General features: G+C 36.2%; 1 protein-coding gene and 1 long non-coding RNA gene across 2 annotated transcripts in view; both read right to left on the bottom strand.

Annotated features, from left to right (window-relative positions):
• The window catches only part of LOC145978248 (uncharacterized), a 321,631-nt gene that overhangs the window by 248,585 nt on the left and 56,953 nt on the right, over positions 1–16,093 (bottom strand). The gene's annotated exons all lie outside the window — the stretch shown is intronic.
• Positions 1,408–6,202, bottom strand: LOC145978357 (uncharacterized). Its single transcript, XR_014440685.1, has 3 exons — positions 6,124–6,202; positions 3,389–3,515; positions 1,408–1,646 (listed from the first exon to the last, which is right to left on the bottom strand). It is a non-coding gene; the product is annotated as an uncharacterized LOC145978357 (long non-coding RNA).

The raw sequence follows: 16,093 nt of genomic DNA, 5'->3' as shown, positions 1-16,093 counted from the left end.
AAAATTATGTGAAAGACTTTTCTCGTTTTACTAGAGCCACGCAAAATTGACATACATTGTACAAAATAACACACAAAATCAGGATGATCAGCACTTACCTTCTTCTTATTGCAATCATGTTGTCTAATGACTACTAAAGTATTCTATTTTATTCTATTCTTTATGTCTGACAGACTGGTCGAGGCACTGCTAGGTTGAGGGACGTATATCTGAGAGGTAGGGAAGGGAATCGAGGGAACGCCACATGTAAATTTTATGTACACTAGTGTTCTAGGGTTAAACCATTCGATATATGGAAAAAAAATATAAATCATCCCTATTGTTGTGTTCAAAGATAAAATGCAGGTCACCTTTTGTCACACAGGCAGAGTGGTGAGATTGTTTGCAATGGAAAGAGCCAACATGTGGTCGGAAGTTATTAAATGTTAGCAAGGTGGGTGGTTTTGGTTATTTTTGCGTGAACTTGTGCTTGTTGATATTTCATGATGTGTTTTGGAGCAGCAGTAGTCAAGTAGTTGCGACGCACATGGCAAAGTGTCATCAGCTCACAGACCTATCACATCACACATCATGGTGTCTCGCATAATGAACGCAATCCATTCCAGGACAGCATGTATTAAGTGGCACACTGTGTTAAACCAGTTTACTACAGGAATCATTTTAGTCTGTTCCCAAGCCAGGTTCAAGATCTGGAAACATCATAAAAAAACTAGTAGAGGAAATACAGAACACAACACCAAGGCAAGAATGTTGAAAATGTTATGAATTTACCAAAATATAAGTTGTAGAAAATACAGTATGTACTGTACAATAGTTCTAGCCTGTGTGCACACGTTTGTTATGCGGGATGTTCACTGTGTGAGCAACCTCTGTATTTTTAACATGCATCGTAATATTCAATGAATGATAGAGAGAAAGGGAAAAAAAGTATGAATACTTCTTTAATGATATGAAGTTTCTCAATATATTTAAAGTTGGATTTTCTTCCACCATTATACTACTCCAGTGCACAAGTATACAAAAAAAATATTAACGCAGGGGGATTTAATGTTACAGCAGTTGCACTAAATTGCTGTAAAAAGTAGTCGAACTACAATTTAAAAAAACATTTTAATATTATATCATCATTGATATATGCATGAGAAATAATTAAGGCACATATTAGTGTTCCAAAATGTCTGCGAAACTTGCATACATTTTAGAAACTTCTTTTACACGTGTGAGCACAAGCAGTTAAATAGGTGCCACAATGCTTAAAAAAAACATACCACACAAGCAATTTAAGAGTACCAAAATTCTTCTTGCACATGTAGCAATTAAACATATTGATGTGGAACAATAATATTTTTATTAGGAATAATCAAGTATCATGTATTTTTTGTGTTCATACCCACACATACACTACATATTAAAACTTTTTTGTTTACATATAAAAAGTTCTTCTGTATTAGATTTCTGGAGACATTCAAAGGATGAAGTACAACAGTTCTTAACGTAAATATTGATTCAAAGTTCCATATCCTCCTGAATCGAAACATGTCTGGTTACTTTTTCAGCTGGCAATCCATCAAAATAGGAATTAAAAAAATCCTCGACTGTTTGAAACAGATAGTGCTCTCCAGTGGATTCACGGAAGGTGTTATTTGCTAAGAAAGAAAGAAAAATATAATAAATAACAGAGTTAGCTGGTTGGTTGGTTCATCATTAGAATTATAAAATTCTATGACCATCAAACATGTTGAAAAACATTCTGAACTTACAGGTAAAGAAATATTTGCTGCAGAATGTATTGTCAAAATAACATTCTGTAAAGTATAGACAGTGGTTCGAATCCCAGTTAGGGCTAGTCCCAGTTAGTCCATGTGGAATTTGCAATTTTTTTTGTATTGATTTAACCAAAACCGTTTTCAAATTATCCTCTTTCGCTTGTATGTGCAGTGGATGTATGAGTGTTGCTCGGCAAATTAACCATGACTATTTCATTGATTTTTTTTCTCTTGCACCCTGAGTGTTTTTAAGCTGGGTTTTCACCTGGTGGTTGCAGTGTTTGTCAGCAGCTTGTTTGGCATGTTGTTTCAATTTTGTTCCTTGAAGGTCTCATTGTCTAAAACAAAGAATAAACATTCGGGGAAAATTTGCTTGGGAATACTTATATATCACACTCAGTGTGAGCGATTAGGGGGGCAGTTGCCCCCCTTTCCATCACTTTTGCCCACCCCTCACTATGCTAAACCTTATCCATACTGTCTTTGACCCCCCCCGGTTGCCCCCCTGGTTTTGGAACCCAATTGCCGCCACTGATCACACTGTACATATTGCTTGCATTGTAGCTTCTTTCTTATAACTTACAGTTATTACAAGCAAATGAACATATTTCTTGTCATAAAGTTTGGAGACAACACACACACACACACACACACATTCTGTGTGAGACACTTACATTGCAATAAATGTGTTAATGCTTGCAATTACAAAGTTGTAAGAAGGAAGGTTGAATAATACTTAAAATGCAATATTTTACATTTTCTAAACGTGAACACGATTTGTGCAATACCATCCATGAGAGGGAAATTAAAGTTACTCTCTCTCTCTCTCTCTCGCTGTGTGTGTGTGTGTCTCTCTATCTCTACGGTTGTTAAATAGAATAGGAAAAATATGTGCTTATTTATCTTGTGCTTTATGATTGGTAATGATGCATGAACATCATGCTTTCAATCTGAAAATATGGTTCCAATATGGTACTCAGGCAATTCATTCCCAACATTTTATCAAAGTAAAATTTGAAATAAAAAAATAAGAAAATCATATTCTCGATAAACACAAAGACTTAATATTATATAGGCCTGCTGGTAGTTTCCGATTAAGGTATTTTGTCCACTGTACAACTATTCATGAATATTTATGTAATTACCTGGGGGCATCAAAAAGTTTTGCCTGTTGAGGTATAATTTGTTTAATAATGGAAAGATTGAAACATTGATCATACATATAGTTTGCTTGTAATGTCCTCTACTCAAGAGTTACACTTACACATAGTTCCCATCTCATTCGATGCATCTGAGCAAGCGTTCTACCTGGGCCTCAAAAGAAGTTTGGAAAAATTCTACAGAACGCTCCCTGTCCCACCGTTTACCAATGTGATAACATTATGAAACTATTACATCATAAAAATATAGTCAGAAAATAGCAATGGAAATACTGTACACCAGCAAAAAATAGGAAAATGAAGCTCCTGGGAAAGATAGATGTGTGTAGCACCCAAATAACAAGAAACCAAATCAACAATAGAAAAGCATAAATGTTTGATTTGTACAAATAATTGAGCAGTTTAAATTGTTCATAAATCTTTCAACTTATTGGCTTACAAATAAATTAGATAAGTGCTGACCAATATACGTACATCCCAGTTTCTGCTGTAGCACTGCCTAATGCTCCAGGTATTGTGGCAATGCTTTAGCACCTCTGGACATGGTTCATTGCTTTGGCCAGCCAGGACTTCCTGTTTTATTGTTTGTCTATAAGATATACAGAAAACAAGGAAATATTAATTTACAGATTCCACTCCAATACATTTCTGAACTTCAGTAATGATACAAATAAATTTAAAATATTTTATTTTTGGCTAAGCTCATAATTCCATTGATTGCTGTCATATTAATTCTTGAGTATTTCTCAGCAATTTAAATAAAGCTAAATATATGCTAGAATGATTGAAAGTTTTAAGCAGGCTAATCGAGAATACACAGGAGTAGTTTAAGTGATTAGGCTTAGCCTTCCCCCTCTCCCCAAATTACATTTTATTCATGTATAAATGTATGATTTTATTATGATTTGATTAACACATTTCAAGCACAAATTATGCAGCTCCATTGTACAAGAAACATACCATTTCGGAATACATTCTAACTACCATAACTCCATAAGTTTAAAACTTCTGACATCACCTTTATGTAGTATAAGTGTATGTGTGTGTGTGTGTGGGGGGGGGGGGTACAACAAATTGTCAAACTTGACTAGCTACTTTCACAATTTAACTGCTTAACATACTAATCATAGGGATTTTTCACAGATTATATATATGAATGGCTTATTGCAGAAAGGGACCTGAGTCACTTTTGCACAATTCTGAGGAAAACAAGAAAAATCGTATAATATTGAGAGTGTAAGAAAGAAATCTGCTGTTGTTGGCTCAAATTTTCACCATAATGAATAGTTAATTTTGCAACCCTCAATGCGCCCCCCTGCAGTATGCTGCTAGAGACAGTGGAGATGAAAAAGTACCATTAACTCCGATACCTCAAAAATGTGACTCAGGTCCCTTTCTGCGATAAGCCATTCATATATATTTGTAAAAGTCACACTGAACCTAACAACCAGAGCAAACAAGTGTGATTGTTCATGGAAACCATAAGTAACTACATAACTTATGAACAAAAACTGAACCTGTATCCAAGTTCCTAACCTAATCATCATTACAATTAAGAAATAAATCTTTTGTCGTGAAGACCAAAGGAAATACCACTTTCGGGCCAAAGTGTTTTTTTTTTAATATTTTTTTTACAATTGTATTTGTATCCGAACGTGTATACATTTTCGTAATACCAGTGACTTTCATCTATTGCCCCCCCCCCCCCAAAAGGAAGAAATTCAGAAACTGCTATTCACATAATTTTGTGCCTCTCTTGCATTTGATGCCTTTCTTTACACTCCTGGCAACCCTGCGCTACCAGGTATTATCGTTGCTTCAGCTGTGTTCATGTCGCTTACTTCTGACTTTAATTCGGTGCTAAGATCACGGACGGAAGGAGGTAGAACATCAACCATTTTTGTGGCAAAAACTTGGAAATATCCGAGTAGGCACAGGGAACATAATGGCATACTATAACGATGCACCATTTTCATGCGCACAAGATTAAAATACTTATTTTGTGGAAAATTGATCAGTGAAAGAATAAAAATGCAATCAAAATTTCAAAACTTCATTTCACGCTGTTTGACCTTTTTAACATAACAATGTGTTTAACCCTCTGAACCCTCTCAAGAAAATGAAATATTTTTTGCATGTTCCCTTGCTTTTAGCCTGCAGAAATGTGTTATTGTGAAGAAAGGTACACCTGTTAATTTAACATGAAGCAGAACAGCCTGAAAGTTTCATGCAAGTGAATGTAGCACCTAACACGACATATCACAACAGCAGTTATAATATTACATTGTTATGTTAGGAGGGTTAGGTATGGGTCTGATAGCAATTTTCGATGTGTTTTTAGCTATTTGAGTGAGCACACAACCGGTTTTTACTCATAAAAACTGGCGAAACAACTTCGCCATGGCAAGTTGTTACTTACACTGACCATATTTTGGGATTAAATGTCTCAGCTACATGTGTTTTCCGCATGTTTGAACCAATTTTATATTACATAAATGGTCGAAATCTGTCGTTTAAAAGAAAACACAAAGTAATTCTCGACGGAGTACAGTGAGACAACGGACCCCTTAACAACCGGTTTTTACTCATAAAAACTGGCGAAGCAACTTCGCCATGGCAAGTTGTTACTTACACTGACCATATTTTGGGATTAAATGTCTCAGCTACATGTGTTTTTCGCATGTTTGAACCAATTTTATATTACATAAATGGTCGAAATCTGTCGTTTAAAAGAAAACACAAAGTAATTCTCGACGGACCCCATAATGTAAAAAGGTGCAATATACGATAGAAACCAACACGGTACACGTTGCACTGCTACGCCAGTAATTAGCTTACAATCAAAAGGTAAATTGTTATAAAAATTATATTAACTCTTGGGAAAATGCCTGGCCCAGATCATCTAACCCGAGGATCGAACACAGGTCGAATGTATGGTAGTCAAGATGCTATACTGACTGAGCTATTGTGCCTATGTTAACGTAAAACACGCTTGCACAACTTGTAATGTATTGTAGCTATTTTATATTCAGCATGATCAGATATTACATATTTTCTACGTGCATAAGAATTACAAATTAAGATACGGGACAAAACCACCTCAAAATTTTGCATTGAACTTCTACGCCTGTATTTATATATTTCTATGATTTACATTTCCTACTTAACATATTGAACATCAATAATGTTACACTTACCAGCAAATGTACGTATTAGTGTTTCAAATCTCCACGACTTTAAGGTACTCGAAGCGTACGGGTTCGCAGATCCGCCATGTTTGCTCTTGTCACACTTGCCAGTACGAGTATCACGTTGTTTTTGTTCAAGGAACAAAATATTTCTTTCGATGTAATGGACAATGTTTCAATGGACAAAACTAACGTCAAACTCATCTGTTTGTTAAGATTTGATTTGGTATTTTAAGTCCACTTTATGCACAGTAAGGCTAACCGGGACTGGACCTACAGTTTTAAGTGGGATCCGAACCACTTGTGCCTCCACCGGGTATCGAACCCGGGACCCCTTGATTACAAGGCAATGACGCTACCACTGCGCCATGGGGGAGGCCCATCTGTTTGTTAAGAGAACTCAACCAAATGGTTTATGTGAACAGTCACTCTGTAGGTGAAACGAAACCTTGTTTGACCGTAACAAATTTTGTGGAACCAAATATATTTTGCCTCTGCAACTAATCTGTTTTTTTCCGTGCAGGGGCGCCGACTTGTCAAAATTATTGGGGGCTCTGATCACTGAAATAAATTAATGAATGACTCCCTCCCTCACTTTTTTAAGTTTTGGCCTCAGTGTTCGGAATCTCGTAAAAGCCCATGAATTCCTCAAAAATATTAAAATATTCATTTACAGTTCGAATGCAAAATGTCAATTGTTCACGGATGGATATGTCACAAGTTTCGTCAACCATAATAGCAAAATATTTCCGACTTTTAATATCTGCTACCACGGAGCGCAAAACAAATCTCCCTAATATATCAATGATCTCGTTCTGAATGTCATGTGAGAGCCATTTGTAGCCCGAACGTCCCATCCACTCTCCTAGTTCATGCATATCTTATTTTGAAACTCTTTTTAGTAAAAATGTTAACAATACTCATAATTATATACTTAGTATATAGTAATAAGTCATATGTCTTGCTGTCTCTAGTCATAGCCCCCCACCAAAGTTGATGGTCTAGAACATTTTAAATGTGTATTTAAAGTTAAGTTCATGTGGCACAATTCAGAGTAACCTTTACAACAGAAGCAAAACAATACATTAGATTCTGTTAAGCAAAATTATTTGGGGGGCTCTGCCCCCACATCGATAAAATTGGGGGCTCGAGCCCTCCAAGCCCCATGGAGTCGGCACCTATGTCAGACTCTAAATACATCTACAAACACAAGTCACAAATGTTACGATATATATTCTAATGTGAGAAAAATAATTTTTAATTGTGTAAGAATTTCAAACTCAAATCTACCTAATCTTCTTCAAGAAATCTTATCTTGCAATAATCTTCCGTCTGTCAGATTGCTCTACAAAGGACAGTAACGAAGTAAACAGATCGAGATAAGTAGTATAATTGGTACTACTATAAACTCAAGAAAGTATGAACCCCCTCTCAAGCAGATTTGCTATACTTAAAACAAGTTTAACATGAGCATATGAGCTTGTTGCTCAAGTGTGGAATCTTGTCTAATTCAAGATTTTTGTAAAAAAGCTCTCATGGATTCCATGAGAAAGTATGACCCCCTCAGATTGATGAGGCTACACTTACAAAAGGCACTTCTGTGAGATTGTTGTCCATAATTCTGTCAAAAATATGCACCTCTTGATATTGTATGATATCTTAAGTATAGTAACTGTTATAGTGCCCTAGCATGTATAGATTTCAAAATTTTGTTAATATTGCATTTTTCAGAAAATTCTATTTATAAAAATTGGACATTTACAGCTTAAGTATTGCATATATCAGGAAAATTATAGAGACATAAAATGTAGAGAATCATGTCTAAAATATGCCTACAAAATTTCAAGTATCTAGTACTGATAGCTTTTGAAAAATCTCAAATCCAAAAAATTATCGATTTTTTAAAAAACTTCTAAATCTCATCCAGAATTGAAATAAACAACTCCCATGTCTCTATCTTGAAAATTGGGTAAGTTATTCACGATCTAGAGAACAACAAGAAATTTTAAAAAATTTATAGAGACCAAAAAGTTGCATCTTGCCATGCCCAGGCCAAAGCAACAAACCCCATGTCTCTAGGATTCATGGTTCCAGAGATAATCAAAATCCAAAAAATTATTGATTTTTTCAAAATTTGAGTATGTTGCTCAGGGGGCTATGCTGAGTTACCCCATAAAATATTACTGGCCTAGGATCAAAATTAGTGAAAATAGCAAAAATAAAACAATCGATTTTTTCAAAATTTTAGTATGTTGCTCTGGGGGCCATGCAGAGTCACCCCATAAAATATTACTGTCCTAGGATCAAAATTAGTGACAGAATGCAGAAACAAAAATTATAATAGGACTTGGATATAGCTACCAGCTATTATATTTTTATTTTGAACACAGTACTTAAAACTAAGCCAAGATGCATACCCACCCCTACCCCCACCCCTACCCACTCCCACACACACACACACACGCACACACGCACATATTTATTTCTGGTTTAAGTTTAATTGGACACCAGGTTCAATTTGCATATCTAGTATTAAGATAATATAATTCTTCTAGAACTGCTCTGTGACAACAGAGTCATCTATGAGCCAATGTTTGAACTCGGTGAATACTTGAGAACAACTCCATTTTTTTCATTATGTCAATATTTTTAACTTCTTTTGCCAGTAATAGGGAGTGGTAATAAGCAATAAACAAAGTACTTTGGAGCTGAAAATGCCTTTCTTAAGACGTCGTATATTACTAAAATATCTTTAATTTACATATTTCTCATACCGCTGTATGTTGTTCTATTAGGCCTCTTCAAGAACATTGCCTATTAGGACTCTACGAAGAACATTGCCTATTAGTGAAATAATAGGACAAACATAGAGCAGTATGGGGATATGTGAATTGCTGGTTTCTTCAATCCGGATAAATGGATTGAATCGAAACTGGGATATTTTGCATTTGTTACATTCAGTTTCTTTGTTGTAATCTGTTCATATATAAAATCAAGCACCGAGAGAATATAAGATCAATACTTGAACAATATGTGCGCATGACGGGCTCAAAGCGGTGGGATCGATACTTTCCGCACGGTGCACAGTTCTATTCCCGCGGAGCGGCACTTGAAGCAACAGCACTGCGAGCAGCTCATTTCGAGCCCAGCACCGGCGTGTCGATCAATATTTGGAGCAGCGATCCTTTACAAAATTGATTAGTTCCAGACAATTCCGCTCGCCTCAGCGGGGAGGCGCTGCGGTAGGGAATTGCATGTACGCTCAGCAGAAAAACAGGAGGTGTGCTCAGAAGAAAGTACTTGGCAAAAATGTTAGAGAATAGCTCATGTTTCTGAATACACCCCCCACAGTGCTTCTATTGGCTCTGTAAATCTATATAGGCCAGGGTACAGTGCAGATTCTTCACCATTGCTGGATTGGCAGTGGAAACTACATCGCGGGGGATAGAACCTGAACAGGCTCCGCCAAAGTATAGGGGACTTGAAGCATATAATTTGGCGGAATAGCCCAAGTAAGGTCATATATACATACACATACAAAGCACAGTGCTGAACCCATCTGATCCAGCATAGAGTTATGATTTGAACCCCAGGAAATTGTATATAATAAACAACAGCAAAAATATTAAGTGTATACACACACACTCACACATACAAAGCACAGTGCCGAACTCAACTGATCCAGTATAGAGTTTTGAATTGAATCCCAAGAAATTGTATATAAATACCAAAGCCAAAAATATTAAGTGTATATATACATACACACACACTCACACACAAAGGACAGTGTTGAACCCAACTGATATTTTTATCCAGTATAGAATTTTGAATTGAATCCCAAGAAATTGTATATAATAAACAACAACAAAAATGCCGAATCAAAAATATTGTAATCAGTGCAATAAGAATATATCCAGCCCCAATTGGGCCAAGCATCAAAAAATTTGTAATCCAGACAAAAGCAGAACTCCCACAAAAATTTGCCCCAAATGCAATAGAAAATACAGCCTGCAATATTTCACATATAAACATAAAGATACTTGCTCTGCACAACCATCTACATCTGGTCTGAAAAGAAGGCACGAAGCACCTCTTAATGCCAGAGCAGCAAAACAGCCACGCTATGAACCTATCCGTAGCAGTTTTAACGGACAATTAAGAGATTACCCGTTTGTATCAGAGCCAAGATGTGGCATTGAGAATTTCTTGAACAGTATAAATCCTAATCTGCAGGCAATTCTTAATGCACAAAATGGCTCTTATAAGCTCTCCCTCAAATTGTTTGTACAATATAAGAAACCAAATGGCACAAAATTTACACAGCCCCACATAACAGAAACTGTACCTGTATATTCAAATGCAAATTCAGACACAATAATAAGCAGCTTGATAAATCAACTGAATATCAAACACTCTGAATTTGCAGCAAAAGAGTCCGGATGGAGCCTATGCGGATCTCCACACAAGTTATATGTTAATATTTCTGAATTCACTCCATTACAAGGATCTACATATGTGCCATTACCTGCAAATATCAAAAACAGAAGAGCCGTGGTTAATATAGAAAATACCGACCAGAAATGTTTTCTGTGGTGTATATTAGCTGCTTTGTTTCCAGTTTCAAGGAATCCTGAGAGAATAACTTATTACAAACAGCATGAACATGATTTTGACGATGTAATGGAGGGTTTGGAATATCCAATGTCAGTTCAGAATATTGATAAATTTGAAAAAAGGGCCAGGCACATCAATGGCAAACAATTATCTATTAATGTATTTATTTGTTCCACTGGCAATTGCCCGATAGCACCTCTCAGAATCAGTACGATTGATGATGAATCTGCAATTCCGATTGATCTGCTCTTAATTGAAGGAGATGATACATACCATTACACTCTGATACATAATCTTCAAGCTTTAGTGAGAACACAACTAGATAAATATAAAAACATATTCAAGTTGTGCAGAAGATGCTTAACTGTAATTGATGGTAGAAAAATGGTAAATGGGGCTCGTGAAAAAAATGCAGAAATTGCTAAAAACAAGTTAATTGAGCATCTGAAATACTGTGGCAACCATAAACCTGTTCATATGGTGATGCCCAATCCAAGTGAAAATTGCAAATTCAAAAAGTATGAAGCCTTGTTGGAACACCCAGCATATATTGTCTGTGATTTCGAATCGAATCTCAAACCTCTTGCATTCTGTAGCCCAGATCCAGAAGAATCTTCAAGTACACCGTACCAACAACATGAGCCTTCCAGCTTTTGTTGTGTGGTTATACGGGATGGTGTTGTTATTAAAGAATATTCATACAAGGGACCAAATGCCATCAAAATATTTGCACATATAATAGAAAATGTGTGCCGTGACATAGCATCTAACATCTTATTAATATCAAAACCTATGTTGCCTTTAACAAAGGAACAGATTGAGGATTTCAACAATGCAAAAAAATGCCCGATATGTGATTGTGAATTTTCAGATACAAATATTAAGGTTCATCACCATTCTCATACAGATGGTCGATATAAACAGGCCCTGTGTAATAGCTGTAATATTAAGATCAAGAGACCAAGATTTGTCCCCATATTTTGCCATGGAGCATCCAATTATGATTTCCATCATCTGATCAGATACGAGGGGTTTGAGAAGCAGAATTTAAATATTTTAGCTGAAAATGATGAAAAATATATATCTATTAGCAAGATAATTAAAGTTGATGGTGTTCCTATTCACATAAGATTTCTTGATTCTTACAGATTTTTACCTGCTAGCCTGGCTACACTGGCCTCTCAATTATCTGATGATGACTTGAAAATCACACGTGCATTGTTTCCAAATCAGGACCTGAAATTAATTAGGCGGAAGGGTGTATACCCATATGACTATGTTACAGATTTTTCTAAATTTGATGAGTGTTCCCTGCCACCACAAGAAGAGTTTTACAGCAGAATCAGAGGATCTGGAATCACTGATGAAGATTATCACCATGCTCAGTTGATGTGGAACAATTTAAAATGCAAGACATTTGGTGATTATCACATGGCATATTTGAAACTTGATGTAACCCTCTTAGCTGATATATTGCAAGCATTCAGAAAATCTTCCATGCAAAATTATGGACTGGACCCAGTGTATTTTTTCAGTGCCCCGGGCCTAGCATGGGCTGCAATGTTTTTCAATACCAAAAAGCAATTGGATCTGATCCACGATCAAGATATGTATCTGTTTATGGAGAAATGTATAAGAGGAGGGATGGTGCAATGTTCTCAGAGATATGCCAGAGCAAATAACAAGCATATTCCCAATTATGATCCAGCACGGCCATCAAATTATATACTTTATGTGGATGCAAACAACCTCTATGGTCACGCCATGATGGATAAATTGCCATATGCAGAGCTTGAGTGGGTTGAAGATTTCAATATTGAAGATCTTCAGAATTTTGATGACAGTGAATATGGACTCTTCTTAGAGGTTGATCTGACAATTCCAGACCATTTGCACAATAAATTTTCTGATCTGCCCCCAATTCCCGAGGTTCAGTGCTCACCTGGCTCTAAACAGAAGAAGCTCATGATGACTCTGGAGCCGAAACAGGGTTATGTTATATATTACAAAAACCTCCAGTTCCTGATGAAACATGGTGTCCAAGTGACCAAAGTTGGAAAAGTTTTGAGGTTCAGGCACTCAGAATGGTTGAAACCATATATTGACACAAATACAGAGCTTCGAACATCTGCAAAGAGCCAATTTGATAAGGGCTTGTTTAAATTGATGGTTAATTCTGTGTATGGCAAAACTATTGAAAATGTCAGAAAACATACCGATGTTAAAATAATTACTGACCCCAGCCGGAGCAAAAAATTGGTTGCAAAGCCCAACTTCAATTACAGAAGAATTTATGATGAGCACATGGCACTTTTCAACATGATGAAAACAAAGATTAAGTTTGATAAGCCTATTTATGTAGGGGCTGTGATATTGGAATTGTCCAAATTACATATGTTAATATTGTATTATGATGTGCTGAAACCTTTTTATGGTGATCGTGTAAAATTATTGTACATGGACACGGATAGTTTTATTCTTGATATTCAAACAGAAGATGTTTATCAAGATATGTCACAGCCTGAATTGTTTCAATACTTTGACACCAGTGAACATACATTAGTTCAACCCCACAACAAAAAGGTGCCTGGCAAGTTAAAAGATGAGACACTTGGTGATGTTATTGTGGAATTTGCTGGGTAAAGTGCCAAGGTGTACAGTTTTAAAACATGTAGTGCTGTTGTCAAAAAGGCCAAGGGCGTTGGCAGAGTTACTGTGGAAAAAGATCTCCAATTTGAAGATTATAAAAATTGCATCAAATCACAGAGTTCAATTAGAACATCAGAAAATAGAATTCAGAGTGAGAATCACTTGCTGACTAGCAATATTGTAAGAAAAGTGGCTCTGGACCCACATGATGACAAGAGATGCATTTTGTCATGTAACATACATACTTTACCTTGGGGGCATTGTGATTTGAAAAGTGTGAAACAATGCCCAATTACAGAGCATGATTTGAAATAAATAAACATGCCTATGAACTTATTTGGGTTCAAAAAACAAGGTATTATGGACCTGCCCACACCACAACCCTCTCCTGATATACAATCTGTAATGTCTAAACTGAGTGGCTTGTTAATTATTCATCTGAACAGCATACTTACAGATAATGATGAAGAAACAGGCAAAACATTGTACATATTTAACAATAATTTAAATCATTACCAATTACCGGTAGGTGGGCAATTGCAATTTATTACAACCCCTGAGGGTGATGTCAAGATTTCAGTAGGGAGAAATATTTACAGAATTAAGCACTCAAACATGATTTCTGGCACTGTATATACTGTTTCTGCTGGTGACTGCTTATATATTGAGGTCCCTGGATCTTATGACAAGCTTATACCCTTTTTTATAGAATTAAGAATCAGATATTCAATAATAAATAACCACTAAAACAAAAATGCCTAATGATATATTTGGCCATACAAGACATGAAGATCACAGTGATGAGATTCTGATGCTTGATGTCAGAGTCAAGAAATTAAGAAGTGATTTACAAGCTTTGCAAACCACACTCAATGCCAGTCTTCAATTAGAAATTACAAATTTGCAATCACAATGCATGGACCCTCTTCTTAAAATTGATTCCGAACTCAAACTGTTGCTTCAGAAATATACTGATCTGGCAACATTAGATAATTTTCAAAGTTTAGAAGAAGCTGTAGCAGCTCTTCAAGCCAAATTTAAGACCCAGGCTAACAACTCTGAGCAATTGAAACAGCAATTGGAGGAGCAGATTAATAATGTCCAGACACAGCTCCAAACAATTGTCAAAAGCATAAAATCACAAGAAGATTTTGATCTAGTGATTTCCACTCTAAAGGAACAGATTCAATCACTCCAGATACCTAATCTGGATCCTCTGCACAATGCCATAGCCGAGGTTAAAGAAAAAATTGAGACACTTGAAAATTTTATGAACAATTTGCCATCTTCTGATGCTTTGAATGCAATAACTCGGAGTGTTGCAAACATTAAGCTGCAACTCGAAACATATGAAGATTTTGGAAAAATTCAAAGTACCATAACCCATCTTGAAGGTACAATAGCAGCAGTGCAAAGTGATTTGGCAAATGTACAAGAATCCAGATTGCCCGGTATTGTAGACACACTTGTTAGTGTCCAGCACCAAATCACAAAGCTTGAAAACCTCAACACTGAATCTGAACTATCTCATTTTCATCACTTGATAGATGATATCCAAACAAAGCTTGAAATTTTACAACAATCAACACCCTCTCAGGCAGATATAGCCCTGCTCCAAAATGCTATGCAAAATGTGGCTGATGCATCTGAATTAAACAATGTGAAATTGGCACTTGAATATTTGCAAAATACAGTATCAAATCTCCCTACATCACAGGAACTTAAAAATATTAAGAGGGCAGTGAATAGGATATTGAAATCAGAAGATATCAAGAATATCCAGACAGAGATCAAACATCTCACTCAGACAGTGGCCACTCTACCAACAAATCAACATATTAATGAACTGCATGCCCTGTTTGAGGATATCAGAAGACAGGTCCATGATCTTACTGCTCAAAATTCAAAATTGGCAGTTGTTGAAAATTTGCAACAAATTGTAGCTAATATCAAGCAACAGCTAGGGACCATGGAATCCAATCAAGCAAATGCCCTGTCTGTTTTTGCCACCCAGCTTCAAGAAATTGTGCAACAATACAAGAAACTTGTCGTGGACATAAAAATCAAGCCAGGCCACGATGATGTTGTTAGGACCATCAACGAGCACCTTGAATCTGTAACAAGCAGATTGCTTACAGCAGAAAAGGAAATAACAGGCATAATCGAGAATCCAAAACATACAGTAATTCTTGAATTGTACAGCATCCCCAACAAAGAATATGATTCACCATTTACACCAGGTGGCAAAATATATATGCTGTCCCCTGTACAATTTTATTACCAGTTTTTTGTTGGGGGCACATTGAGACCAATCAAGATCAAATATTGGCATCAACCACAGGCACACCACTACCCCACCTTATCAATAACAAATGCTGACAACAAAGTGAAAATCACCAGTGTAGAGTTAGAGGATTTTACAGACCCCAATACATTAGAAACAGCATATGTTGAAGATGATGGCTCTCTGGAATTTAAAATACATATTGGAGACAAATTATATTTAGAAAATCCTGTAGTATCAGCTGCTGAATACCCCATAGTTGCAATATTCTTGTTTTCATATTATGTCTAGACAAATTATTGTTGATGAATTACACAGACAAGCCAGACATAATTATAAGAGACTCCCAGTAGTCACAAAGGGCATAGATGATTTATGGCAAGGGGACTTGATTGAGATGGCAAGTGGACAGCTGAAAAACTTAGACAAAAT

Source organism: Lepisma saccharinum, chromosome 24, assembly GCF_977018435.1.
Source record: "Lepisma saccharinum chromosome 24, izLepSacc3.1, whole genome shotgun sequence".
Classification (NCBI taxonomy): domain Eukaryota; kingdom Metazoa; phylum Arthropoda; class Insecta; order Zygentoma; family Lepismatidae; genus Lepisma; species Lepisma saccharinum.
This window is presented reverse-complemented; position numbering and strand designations above follow the sequence as displayed.